Genomic DNA, 14,124 nt, shown 5'->3' on the forward strand with positions numbered 1-14,124 from the left:
CTGGAGTGTACTTTGTGGGTTACAGCACCCTTTAACGGTCAAGTCAGCCGGCCCTTTACTTATGACACAGGCGCACGCTTGGCACTACTTTGTTGATGCACGTGCGGCTACTGCGCACACAATTCACAAACACACAAAAAAAATATATTTTTTTTGGTTTGAACTGGAGTGTACTTTGTGGGTTACAGCACCCTTTAATGGTCAAGCCAGCTGGCCCTTTACTTATGACACAGGCGCACGCTTGGCACTACTTTGTTGTAGCTGGTGCGGCTACTGCGCACACTATTCACAAACACAGAAAATATACATTTTTTTGGTTAGGACTGGAGTGTACTTTGGGGGTTACAGCACCCTTTAACGGTCAAGCCAGCCGGCCCTTTACTTATGACACAGGCGCACGCTTGGCACTACTTTGTTGATGCACGTGCGGCTACTGCGCACACAATTCACTAACACAGAAAATATATATTTTTTTGGTTTGGACTGGAGTGTACTTTGGGGGTTACAGCACCCTTTAACGGTCAAGTCAGCCGGCCCTTTACTTATGACACAGGCGCACGCTTGGCACTACTTTGTTGATGCACGTGCGGCTTCTGCGCACACAATTCACAAACACAGAAAATATATATTTTTTTGGTTTGGACTGGAGTGTAGTTTGGGGGTTACAGCACCCTTTAACGGTTAAGCCAGCCGGCCCTTTACTTATGACACAGGCGCACGCTTGGCACTACTTTGTTGATGCAGGTGCGGCTACTGCGCACACAATTCACAAACACAGAAAATATACATTTTTTTGGTTAGGACTGGAGTGTACTTTGGGGGTTACAGCACCCTTTAACGGTCAAGCCAGCCGGCCCTTTACTTATGACACAGGCGCACGCTTGGCACTACTTTGTTGATGCACGTGCGGCTACTGCGCACAGAATTCACTAACACAGAAAATATATATTTTTTTGGTTTGGACTGGAGTGTACTTTGGGGGTTACAGCACCCTTTAACGGTCAAGCCAGCCGGCCCTTTACTTATGACACAGGCGCACGCTTGGCACTACTTTGTTGATGCACGTGCGGCTTCTGCGCACACAATTCACAAACACAGAAAATATATATTTTTTTGGTTTGGACTGGAGTGTACTTTGGGGGTTACAGCACCCTTTAACGGTTAAGCCAGCCGGCCCTTTACTTATGACACAGGCGCACGCTTGGCACTACTTTGTTGATGCACGTGCGGCTACTGCGCACACAATTCACAAACACAGAAAATAATTTTGTTTTTGGTTTGGACTGCAGTGTACTTTGGGGTTACAGCACCCTTTAACGGTCAAGCCAGCCGGCCCTTTACTTATGACACAGGCGCACGCTTGGCACTACTTTGTTGATGCACGTGCGGCTACTCCCCTGATGGACAGAGCATTCGCTGGACAACACTACAGCACCCCTTTAGGACTGGGACTCTGCACAGGACTTTGGAGTGGACACAGCCCCTATGGACAACTGACTGCACAACACAGTCTAGCCAGCCCCTATGGACTTTGGAGGAGTGGACACAGCTAGTATGGACAACAGCAGCACAGCACAACACAGCCAGGCCCTATGGACTTTGGAGGAGTGGACACAGCCCCTATGGACAACAGCAGCACAGCACAACACAGCCAGGCCCTATGGACTTTGGAGGAGTGGACACAGCCCCTATGGACAACAGCAGCACATCACAACACAGCCAGCCCCTATGGACTTTGAAGTAGTGGACAACAGCAGCACAGCACAGCACAGCACAGCACAACACTACTCTGCACTACACTACACTACACTACACAGCCCAGCCAGCCCTAACTCCCACCCTCCCTCTTCACTGTCCACAGCCGAGTGAGAAAATGGCGCCGACGCGGGTACCTTATATAGGTTCCAAAACCCGCGAGACTCGGAAGGCGGGATGATGACGTTTTGCCTCGATTTCAGATCCGAGTCAGGCGGGAAAAGTCGAGCCTGACTCGGATCTGCCTCGGATCGGGGCGGCTCGGGGGGGTTCGGATTTCAGAAATCCGAACCCGCTCACCCCTAACAGAAATATAAATATATATATTAGGGGTGTGCACCGGCCACTTTTCGTGTTTTGGTTTTGGATCTGGATCTTTCTTCGTGTTTTGGATTGGTTTTGCCAAAACCACCCTTCTGTGTTTTGGGTTCTGGGTTTTGTGTTTTGGATCTGTATTTTTTTTAAAAAAAGCATAAAAACAGCTAAAATCACAGAATTTGTAGGTTTTTCTGCTCCTATGCTATTATTAACCTCAATAACCTTAATTTCCACTAATTTCCAGTCTATTCTGAACACCTCACACCTCACAATAGTGTTTTTATGTCCAAAAGGTTGCACCGAGGTAGCTGGATGACTATGCTAAGCGACACGAGTGGGCGGCACAAACACGTGACCCATCTAGGCGTGATACTGCAGTGGCAGACAGGATGGCAGTTTGAAAAACTAGGCCCCAAACAGTACATAATGCAAAGAAAAAAAAGAGGTGCAAGATGGAATTGCCCTTGGGCCCTCCCACCCACCCTTATGTTGTATAAACAGGACATGCACACTTTAACAAACCAATCATTTCAGCGCCAGGGTCTGCCACACAACTGTGGCTGAAATGATTGGTTCGTTTGGGCCCCCACAAAACAAGCTGGCAATTAATCTGTCCCTGCACAAACTGGCTCTACGGAGGCAAGATGTCATCCTCATCCTCCTCATCCACCGATTCCTCACCCTCTTCAGTGTGTACATCCTCATCCTCACAAAGTATTAACTCGTCCCCACTTGAATCCACCACCACAGGTCCCTCTGTACGTTCTGGAGGCTGGTCTCCCTGGAAGAGCTGATAATTCATTTTGATGAACATCATCTTCTCCACATTCTGTGGAAGCAACCTCCTATGCCTTTCGCTGACAAGGTTCCCGGCTGCACTAAACACTCTTTCGGAGTACACACTGGAGGGGGGGCAACTCAGGTAAAATAGAGCCAGTTTGTACAGGGGCCTCCAAATTGCCTCTTTTTCCTGCCAGTACAGGTATGGACTGTCTGACATGCCTACTTGGATGCTGTCACCGATGTAATCCTCCACCATTCTGTCAATGGTGACAGTATCATATGCAGTGACAGTAGACATGTCAGAAATTGTTGCCAGGTCCTTCAGTCCGGACCAGATGTCCAAACTTGGTCCTGCCTGCCCTGCATCACCGCCAGCGGGTTGCTTAGGATACCTAAGTTTTTTCCTGGCAGCCCCAGTTGCGGGAGAAAATGAAGAAGGAGCTGTTGACGTGTCACGTTCCGCTTCAGCTGACAGTTTGTTCACCAGCAGGTCTTTGCACCTCTGCAGGCTTGTGTCGGCCGGAAAGAGAGACACCACATAGGCTTTAAACCTAGGATCGAGCACGGTGGCCAAAATGTAGTGGTCTGATTTCAACAGACTGACCACCCTGGAATCCTGGAAAAGCGAATGAAGGGCTTCATCCACAAGTCCCACATGCCGAGCGGAATCGCTCCGTCTTAGCTCCTCCTTCACTTTCTCCAGCTGCTTCTGCAAAAGCCTGATGAGGGGAATGACCTGATTCAAGCTGGCAGTGTCTGAACTGACTTCACGTGTGGCAAGTTCGAAGGGCTGGAGAACCTTGCACAACACGGAAATCATTCTCCACTGCGCTTCAGTCAGGTGCATACCCCCTCCTTTGCCTATGTCATAGGTGGATGTATAGGCTTGAATGGCCTTTTGCTGCTCCTCCATCCTCTGAAGCATATAGAGGGTTAAGTTCCACCGCGTCACAACCTCTTGCTTCAGGTGATGGCGGGGCAGGTTCAAGAGTGTTTGCTGGCGCTCCAGTCTTCGGCACGCAGTCGCTGAATGGCGAAAGTGGGCAGAAATTTTTCGGGGCACCCAAAGCGTCTCCTGCACGCCCCTGTCGCTTTTCAGAAAATTCTGCACCACCAAGTTTATTGTGTGAGCAAAACATGGGACGTGCTGGAATTTGCCCAGATGTAATGCCCGCACAATATTGGTGGCGTTGTCAAATATCACAAATTCCCAGGAGAGTCTAAGTGGGGTAAGCCACTGGGCGATGATTTCCCTCAGTTTCTCTAAGAGGTTGTCGGCGGTGTGCCTCTTACTGAAACCGGTGATACACAGCGTAGCCTGCCTTGGAACGAGCTGGCGTTTCTGAGATGCTGCGACTGGTGACGCTGTTGCTGTTGCTGCGTAAGGTGATACATCTACCCAGTGGGCTGTCACAGTCATATAGTCCTTAGTCTGCCCTGTTCCACTTGTCCACATGTCCATGGTTAAGTGGACATTGGGTACAACAGCATTTTTCAGGACACTGAGGACACTTTTTCTGACGTTTCTGTACAGTCTCGGTATCGCCTGCCTAGTGAAGTGGAATCTAGACGGGATTTGGAACCGGGGACACACTACCTCCATCAATTGTCTAAATCCCACTGCACTAATGGCGGATACCGGATGCACGTCTAACACCAACATAGCAGTCAAGGCCTCAGTTATACGTTTTGCTTCAGGATGACTGCTGTTGTACTTCATCCTCCTCGCTAAGGACTGTTGGAGGGTCAATTGTTTAGTAAAAGTAGTGGTGTTCCTACTTCCTCTCTGGGATGATGAACGACTCCCAGCAGCAGCAACAGCAGCAGCGGCAGCAGGAGGCGTAGCAATGCAGGATCCTCCGGAGGAATCCCCGATAGGAGAGTCAGCCATGCCAGTGACATGGCCTGCAGGACTACTTCCGATCCTGACTAAGGAGGAAATTGACGAGGAGGGAGTTGACGGTGTGGTTTGCAGGCGCTTGGATACAACAGGACAATGGGATTTAGGTGTCCCTGGACTGCTTACGGTCTTAGCCAAAGTTTCTGAACTTGACAGTAACTTATTATGAACGCGCTGCAGGTGCCGTATAAGGGAGGATGTTCCTAGGTGGTTAACGTCCCTACCCCTAATTTTTCCACCTTTACATAAGGTACATATGGCAAGACAGTTGTTGTCCGGATTTGGATAGAAATATTGCCAGACCAAAGAGGTGGAATGTTTGGTCTTCTGCCCAGGCATGACCGTGATGGGCTTTTTCATCCCACGGACAACAACTGTCTCCCCCGGAGCCTGATTTAAACAAACCACATCACCATCAGAATCCTCCTCGCCAACTTCCTCCTCAGCACCAGCTACACCAGTATCCTCATCCTGTTGTACTTCAACAGTGACATCTTCAATTTGCATATCAGCAAGTGGACTGTGGGTGCTCCTTTCAGCACTTGCAGGGGGCGTGCAAATGGTGGAAAGAGCCACCTCTTCCCGTCCAGTGCTGGGAAGGTCAGGCATCGCAACCACCACCACACTTGGACTCTCCTTGGGGATTTGTGATATCTTCTTAGAAAGCACAGTTCTTCGCTGTGCTTTTGCCAGCTTAACTCTTTTGATTTTTTTTAGTGGGAGGAGGGCTTCCATCGTCATGTGAGGCTGAACCACTAGTCATGAACATACTAGGGATCGACCTTAGCCGTTCCTTTCCACTCCGTGTCGTAAATGGCATATTGGCAAGTTTACGTTTCTCTTCAGCTGATTTAAATGTTTTTTTCAAGGTCATTTTCCTGAACTTTGTCATTTGGGATTGTATGTGCCCTCTATTATGACATTGGGCATCGGCCTTGGCAGACGACGTTGATGGCATGTTATCGTCTATGTCATGACTAGTGGCAGCAGCTTCAGCACTAGGAGGAAGTGGTTCTTGATCTTTCTCTATTTTATTTTTATCGGAGAAAGTTTGGTCCTCCATTTATGTTATATCGATTTGATATATACGTGCGGCTAAACACAGAAAATATTTTTTTATTTTTGCTGGAGAGTAGTGCACTTTGTGGGTTACATCAGCCTTTAAGAAATGAGCCAGCCGGCTCTTTACTTATGGGACACAGGCGCACGCTTGGCGCTGCTCCTTTGTTGATGCACGTGCGGCTACTGCGCACACAATTCACAAACACAGAAAATAATTTTTTTTTGGTTTGGACTGGAGTGTACTTTGTGGGTTACAGCACCCTTTAACGGTCAAGCCAGCCGGCCCTTTACTTATGACACAGGCGCACGCTTGGCACTACTTTGTTGATGCACGTGCGGCTTCTGCGCACACAATTCACAAACACCGAAAATATATATTTTTTTGGTTTGAACAGGAGTGTACTTTGTGGGTTACAGCACCCTTTAACGGTCAAGCCAGCCGGCCCTTTACTTATGACACAGGCGCACGCTTGGCACTACTTTGTTGATGCACGTGCGGCTTCTGCGCACACAATTCACAAACACAGAAAATATATATTTTTTTGGTTTGGACTGGAGTGTTCTTTGGGGGTTACAGCACCCTTTAACGGTCAAGCCAGCCGGCCCTTTACTTATGACACAGGCGCACGCTTGGCACTACTTTGTTGATGCACGTGCGGCTACTGCGCACACAATTCACAAACACAGAAAATAATTTTTTTTTTGGTTTGGACTGTAGTGTACTTTGGGGGTTACAGCACCCTTTAACGGTCAAGCCAGCCGGCCCTTTACTTATGACACAGGCGCACGCTTGGCACTACTTTGTTGATGCACGTGCGGCTACTGTGCACACAATTCACAAACACAGAAAATATATATTTTTTTGGTTTGGACTGGAGTGTACTTTGGGGGTTACAGCACCCTTTAACGGTCAAGCCAGCTGGCCCTTTACTTATGACACAGGCGCACGCTTGGCACTACTTTGTTGATGCACGTACGGCTACTGCGCACACAATTCACAAACACAGAAAAAATATATTTTTTTGGTTTGGACTGGAGTGTACTTTGGGGGTTACAGCACCCTTTAACGGTCAAGCCAGCCGGCCCTTTACTTATGACACAGGCTCACGCTTGGCACTAATTTATTGATGCACGTGCGGCTACTGCGCACACAATTCACAAACACAGAAAATAATTTTTTTTTTGGTTTGGACTGGAGTGTACTTTGGGGGTTACAGCACCCTTTAACGGTCAAGCCAGCTGGCCCTTTACTTATGACACAGGCGCACGCATGGCACTACTTTGTTGATGCACGTGCGGCTACTGCGCACACAATTCACAAACACAGAAAATATATATTTTTTTGGTTTGGACTGGAGTGTACTTTGGGGATTACAGCACCCTTTAACAGTCAAGCCAGCCGGCCCTTTACTTATGACACAGGCGCACACTTGGCACTACTTTGTTGATGCACGTGCGGCTTCTGCGCACACAATTCACAAACACAGAAAATATATATTGTTTTGGTTTGGACTGGAGTGTACTTTGGGGGTTACAGCACCCTTTAATGGTCAACCAAGCCGGCCCTTTACGTATGACACAGGCGCACGCTTGGCACTAATTTGTTGATGCACATGCGGCTACTGCGCACACAATTCACAAACACAGAAAATAATTTTTTTTTTGGTTTGGACTGGAGTGTACTTTGGGGGTTACAGCACCCTTTAACGGTCAAGCCAGCCGGCCCTTTACTTATGACACAGGCGCACGCATGGCACTACTTTGTTGATGCACGTGCGGCTACTGCGCACACAATTCACAAACACAGAAAATATATATTTTTTTGGTTTGGACTGGAGTGTACTTTGGGGTTTACAGCACCCTTTAACAGTCAAGCCAGCCGGCCCTTTACTTATGACACAGGTGCACACTTGGCACTACTTTGTTGATGCACGTGCGGCTTCTGCGCACACAATTCACAAACACAGAAAATATATATTGTTTTGGTTTGAACTGGAGTGTACTTTGGGGGTTACAGCACCCTTTAATGGTCAAGCCAGCCGGCCCTTTACTTATGACACAGGCGCACGCTTGGCACTACTTTGTTGATGCACGTGCGGCTACTGCGCACACAATTCACAAACACAGAAAATAATTTTTTTTTTGGTTTGGACTGGAGTGTACTTTGGGGGTTACAGCACCGTTTAACGGTCAAGCCAGCCGGCCCTTTACTTATGACACAGGCGCACGCATGGCACTACTTTGTTGATGCACGTGCGGCTACTGCGCACACAATTCACAAACACAGAAAATATATATTTTTTTGGTTTTGACTGGAGTGTACTTTGGGGGTTACAGCACCCTTTAACAGTCAAGCCAGCCGGCCCTTTACTTATGACACAGGCGCACACTTGGCACTACTTTGTTGATGCACGTGCGGCTTCTGCGCACACAATTCACAAACACAGAAAATATATATTGTTTTGGTTTGGACTGGAGTGTACTTTGGGGGTTACAGCACCCTTTAACGGTCAAGCCAGCCGGCCCTTTACTTATGACACAGGCGCACGCTTGGCACTAATTTGTTGATGCACGTGCGGCTACTGCGCACACAATTCACAAACACAGAAAATAATTTTTTTTTTGGTTTGGACTGGAGTGTACTTTGGGGGTTACAGCACCCTTTAACGGTCAAGCCAGCCGGCCCTTTACTTATGACACAGGCGCACGCATGGCACTACTTTGTTGATGCACGTGCGGCTACTGCGCACACAATTCACAAACACAGAAAATATATATTTTTTTGGTTTGGACTGGAGTGTACTTTGGGGGTTACAGCACCCTTTAACAGTCAAGCCAGCCGGCCCTTTACTTATGACACAGGCGCACACTTGGCACTACTTTGTTGATGTACGTGCGGCTTCTGCGCACACAATTCACAAACACAGAAAATATATATTGTTTTGGTTTGGACTGGAGTGTACTTTGGGGGTTTCAGCACCCTTTAACGGTCAAGCCAGCCGGCCCTTTACTTATGACACAGGTGCATGCTTGGCACTACTTTGTTGATGCACGTGCGGCTACTGCGCACACAATTCACAAACACACAAAAAATATAATTTTTTTAGCACTTGGGGGGGAGCACCCCTGATGGACAGAGCATCCGCTGGACAACACTACAGCACCCCTTTAGGACTGGGACTCTGCACAGGACTTTGGAGTGGACACAGCCCCTATGGACAACTGACTGCACAACACAGTCCAGCCAGCCCCTATGGACTTTGGAGGAGTGGACACAGCTCCTATGGACATCAGCAGCACAGCACAACACAGCCAGGCCCTATGGACTTTGGAGAAGTGGACACAGCCCCTATGGACAACAGCAGCACAGCACAACACAGTCAGGCCCTATGGACTTTGGAGGAGTGGACACAGCCCCTATGGACAACAGCAGCATATCACAACACAGCCAGCCCCTATGGACTTTGAAGTAGTGGACAACAGCAGCACAGCGCAGCACAGCACAGCACAACACTACTCTGCACTACACTACACTACACTACACAGCCCAGCCAGCCCTAACTCCCACCCTCCCTCTTCACTGTCCACAGCCGAGTGAGAAAATGGCGCCGACGCGGGTACCTTATATAGGTTCCAAAACCCGCGAGACTCGGAAGGCGGGATGATGACGTTTTGCCTCGATTTCAGATCCGAGTCAGGCGGGAAAAGTCGAGCCTGACTCGGATCTGCCTCGGATGGGGGGGGGGTCGGGGTGGTTCGGATTTCAGAAATCCGAACCCGCTCACCCCTAACATAAATATAAATATATATATTAGGGGTGTGCACCGGCCACTTTTCGTGTTTTGGTTTTGGATCTGGATCTTTCTTCGTGTTTTGGATTGTTTTTGCCAAAACCACCCTTCCGTGTTTTGGGTTCTGGGTTTTGTGTTTTGGATCTATATTTTTTTTTAAAAAAGCATAAAAACAGCTAAAATCACAGAATTTGTAGGTTTTTCTGCTCCTATGCTATTATTAACCTCAATAACCTTAATTTCCACTCATTTCCAGTCTATTCTGAACACCTCACACCTCACAATAGTGTTTTTATGTCCAAAAGGTTGCACCGAGGTAGCTGGATGACTATGCTAAGCGACACGAGTGGGCGGCACAAACACGTGACCCATCTAGGCGTGATACTGCAGTGGCAGACAGGATGGCAGTTTGAAAAACTAGGCCCCAAACAGTACATAATGCAAAGAAAAAAAAGAGGTGCAAGATGGAATTGTCCTTGGGCCTCCACATCCTCCTCATCCACCGATTCCTCACCCTCTTCAGTGTGTACATCCTCATCCTCACAAAGTATTAACTCGTCCCCACTTGAATCCACCACCACAGGTCCCTCTGTACGTTCTGGAGGCTGGTCTCCCTGGAAGAGCTGATAATTCATTTTGATGAACATCATCTTCTCCACATTCTGTGGAAGCAACCTCCTATGCCTTTCGCTGACAAGGTTCCCGGCTGCACTAAACACTCTTTCGGAGTACACACTGGAGGGGGGGCAACTCAGGTAAAATAGAGCCAGTTTGTACAGGGGCCTCCAAATTGCCTCTTTTTCCTGCCAATACAGGTATGGAGTGTCTGACATGCCTACTTGGATGCTGTCACCGATGTAATCCTCCACCATTCTGTCAATGGTGACAGTATCATATGCAGTGACAGTAGACATGTCAGAAATTGTTGCCAGGTCCTTCAGTCCGGACCAGATGTCCAAACTTGGTCCTGCCTGCCCTGCATCACCGCCAGCGGGTTGCTTAGGATACCTAAGTTTTTTCCTGGCAGCCCCAGTTGCGGGAGAAAATGAAGAAGGAGCTGTTGACGTGTCACGTTCCGCGTCAGCTGACAGTTTGTTCACCAGCAGGTCTTTGCACCTCTGCAGGCTTGTGTCAGCCGGAAAGAGAGACACCACATAGGCTTTAAACCTAGGATCGAGCACGGTGGCCAAAATGTAGTGGTCTGATTTCAACAGATTGACCACCCTGGAATCCTGGAAAAGCGAATGAAGGGCTTCATCCACAAGTCCCACATGCCGAGCGAAATCGTTCCGTCTTAGCTCCTTCACTTTCTCCAGCTGCTTCTGCAAAAGCCTGATGAGGGGAATGACCTGACTCAAGCTGGCAGTGTCTGAACTGACTTCACGTGTGGCAAGTTCGAAGGGCTGGAGAACCTTGCACAACACGGAAATCATTCTCCACTGCGCTTGAGTCAGGTGCATACACCCTCCTTTGCCTATGTCATAGGTGGATGTATAGGCTTGAATGGCCTTTTGATGCTCCTCCATCCTCTGAAGCATATAGAGGGTTGAGTTCCACCGCGTCACAACCTCTTGCTTCAGGTGATGGCGGGGCAGGTTCAAGAGTGTTTGCTGGTGCTCCAGTCTTCGGCACGCAGTCGCTGAATGGCGAAAGTGGGCAGAAATTTTTCGGGCCACCCAAAGCGTCTCCTGCACGCCCCTGTCGCTTTTCAGAAAATTCTGCACCACCAAGTTTATTGTGTGAGCAAAACATGGGACGTGCTGGAATTTGCCCAGATGTAATGCCCGCACAATATTGGTGGCATTGTCAGATATCACAAATCCCCAGGAGAGTCTAAGTGGGGTAAGCCACTGGGCGATGATTTCCCTCAGTTTCTCTAAGAGGTTGTCGGCGGTGTGCCTCTTACTGAAACCGGTGATACACAGCGTAGCCTGCCTTGGAACGAGCTGGCGTTTCTGAGATGCTGCGACTGGTGACGCTGCTGCTGTTGCTGCGTAAGGTGATACATCTACCCAGTGGGCTGTCACAGTCATATAGTCCTTAGTCTGCCCTGTTCCACTTGTCCACATGTCCGTGGTTAAGTGGACATTGGGTACAACGGCATTTTTCAGGACACTGAGGACACTTTTTCTGACGTTTCTGTACAGTCTCGGTATCGCCTGCCTAGTGAAGTGGAATCTAGACGGGATTTGGAACCGGGGACACACTACCTCCATCAATTGTCTAAATCCCACTGCACTAATGGCGGATACCGGACGCATGTCTAACACCAACATAGCAGTCAAGGCCTCAGTTATACGTTTTGCTTCAGGATGACTGCTGTCGTACTTCATCCTCCTCGCTAAGAACTGTTGGAGGGTCAATTGTTTAGTAAAAGTAGTGGTGTTCCTACTTCCTCTCTGGGATGATGAACGACTCCCAGCAGCAGCAACAGCAGCAGCGGCAGCAGGAGGCGTAGCAATGCAGGATCCTCCGGAGGAATCCCCGATAGGAGAGTCAGCCATGCCAGTGACATGGCCTGCAGGACTACTTCTGATCCTGACTAAGGAGGAAATTGACGAGGAGGGAGTTGACGGTGTGGTTTGCAGGCGCTTGGATACAACAGGACAACGGGATTTAGGTGTCCCTGGACTGCTTACGGTCTTAGCCAAAGTTTCTGAACTTGACAGTAACTTATTATGAACGCGCTGCAGGTGCCGTATAAGGGAGGATGTTCCTAGGTGGTTAACATCCCTACCCCTACTTATTCCACCTTTACATAAAGTACATATGGCAAGACAGTTGTTGTCCGGATTTGGATAGAAATATTGCCAGACCAAAGAGGTGGAATGTTTGGTCTTCTGCCCAGGCATGACCGTGATGGGCTTTTTCATCCCACGGATAACAACTGTCTCCCCCGGAGCCTGATTTAAACAAACCACATCACCATCAGAATCCTCCTCGCCAACTTCCTCCTCAGCACCAGCTACACCAGTATCCTCATCCTGTTGTACTTCAACAGTGACATCTTCAATTTGCATATCAGCAAGTGGACTGTGGGTGCTCCTTTCAGCACGTGCAGGGGGCATGCAAATGGTGGAAAGAGCCACCTCTTCCCATCCAGTGCTGGGAAGGTCAGGCATCGCAACCACCACCACACTTGGACTCTCCTTGGGGATTTGTGATATCTTCTTAGAAAGCACAGTTCTTCGCTGTGCTTTTGCCAGCTTAACTCTTTTGATTTTTTTAGTGGGAGGAGGGCTTCCATCGTCATGTGAAGCTGAACCACTAGTCATGAACATACTAGGGATCGACCTTAGCCGTTCCTTGCAACTCCGTGTCGTAAATGGCATATTGGCAAGTTTACGTTTCTCTTCAGCTGATTAAAATGTTTTTTTCTAGGGCATTTTCCTGAACTTTGGGATTGTATATGCCCTCTATTATGACATTGGGCATCGGCCTTGGCAGACGACGTTGATGGCATGTTATCGTCTATGTCATGACTAGTGGCAGCAGCTTCAGCACTAGGAGGAAGTGGTTCTTGATCTTTCTCTATTTTATTTTTATCGGAGAAAGTTTGGTCCTCCATTTATGTTATATCGATTTGATATATACGTGCGGCTAAACACAGAAAATATTTTTTTATTTTTGCTGGAGAGTAGTGCACTTTGTGGGTTACACCAGCCTTTAAGAAATGAGCCAGCCGGCTCTTTACTTATGGGACACAGGCGCACGCTTGGCGCTGCTCCTTTGTTGATGCACGTGCGGCTACTGCGCACACAGGCCCTCATTCAGAGCCGTACGCTCTGAGCAGAGCGCACGCTCTGAATGAGGGCCGGCCTCCATAATTAAGGAGCATCCTCCTGGACGCTCGTATAGCTGTGGGTCACCACCCACAGGCTATACGAGCGTGCAGTTTGATGGCCGCGATGGTCTTGACCATCGCGACCATCGAAACTGCGAGCCGGAGCCTGCGGTTGAGGTTTTCTACCGCAAGCTCCGGAGTGATTTTGGCTCTATCAGAGCCAAAATCACTCCCACTGACATCACTAGTGATGTCAGTGGGCCGGCTTCGGACAGGAGGCGTTCCCGTGGGAACGCCCCCGTCAAGGAGGCACGCCCCCGGCACGCCTACCAAAGGGGGCGTGCTGTCAATCAACATCGACAGCACGCCCCCTGTGATCAGACACAACGAGCGACGGACTTTCCTTTGCTCATCGCGTCTGGCGCATGCGCACGACGGAGCTCCCTCCATCGTGCGCATGCTCAGTCCAGAACATCGACCCACTTGCGAGCGGACAGCCGCTCGCGAGTGGGTCTGAATCAGGCCCACAATTCACAAACACAGAAAATAATTTTTTTTTTGGTTTGGACTGGAGTGTACTTTGGGGGTTACAGCACCCTTTTACGGTCAAGCCAGCCGGCCCTTTACTTATGACACAGGCGCACGCTTGGCACTACTTTGTTGATGCACGTGCGGCTACTCAGCACACAATTCACAAACACAGAAAATATTTTTTTTTTTGGTTTGGACTG

This window comes from Taudactylus pleione, unplaced genomic scaffold, assembly GCF_031769625.1.
Source record: "Taudactylus pleione unplaced genomic scaffold, aTauple2 ptg000556l, whole genome shotgun sequence".
Classification (NCBI taxonomy): Eukaryota; Metazoa; Chordata; class Amphibia; order Anura; family Myobatrachidae; genus Taudactylus; species Taudactylus pleione.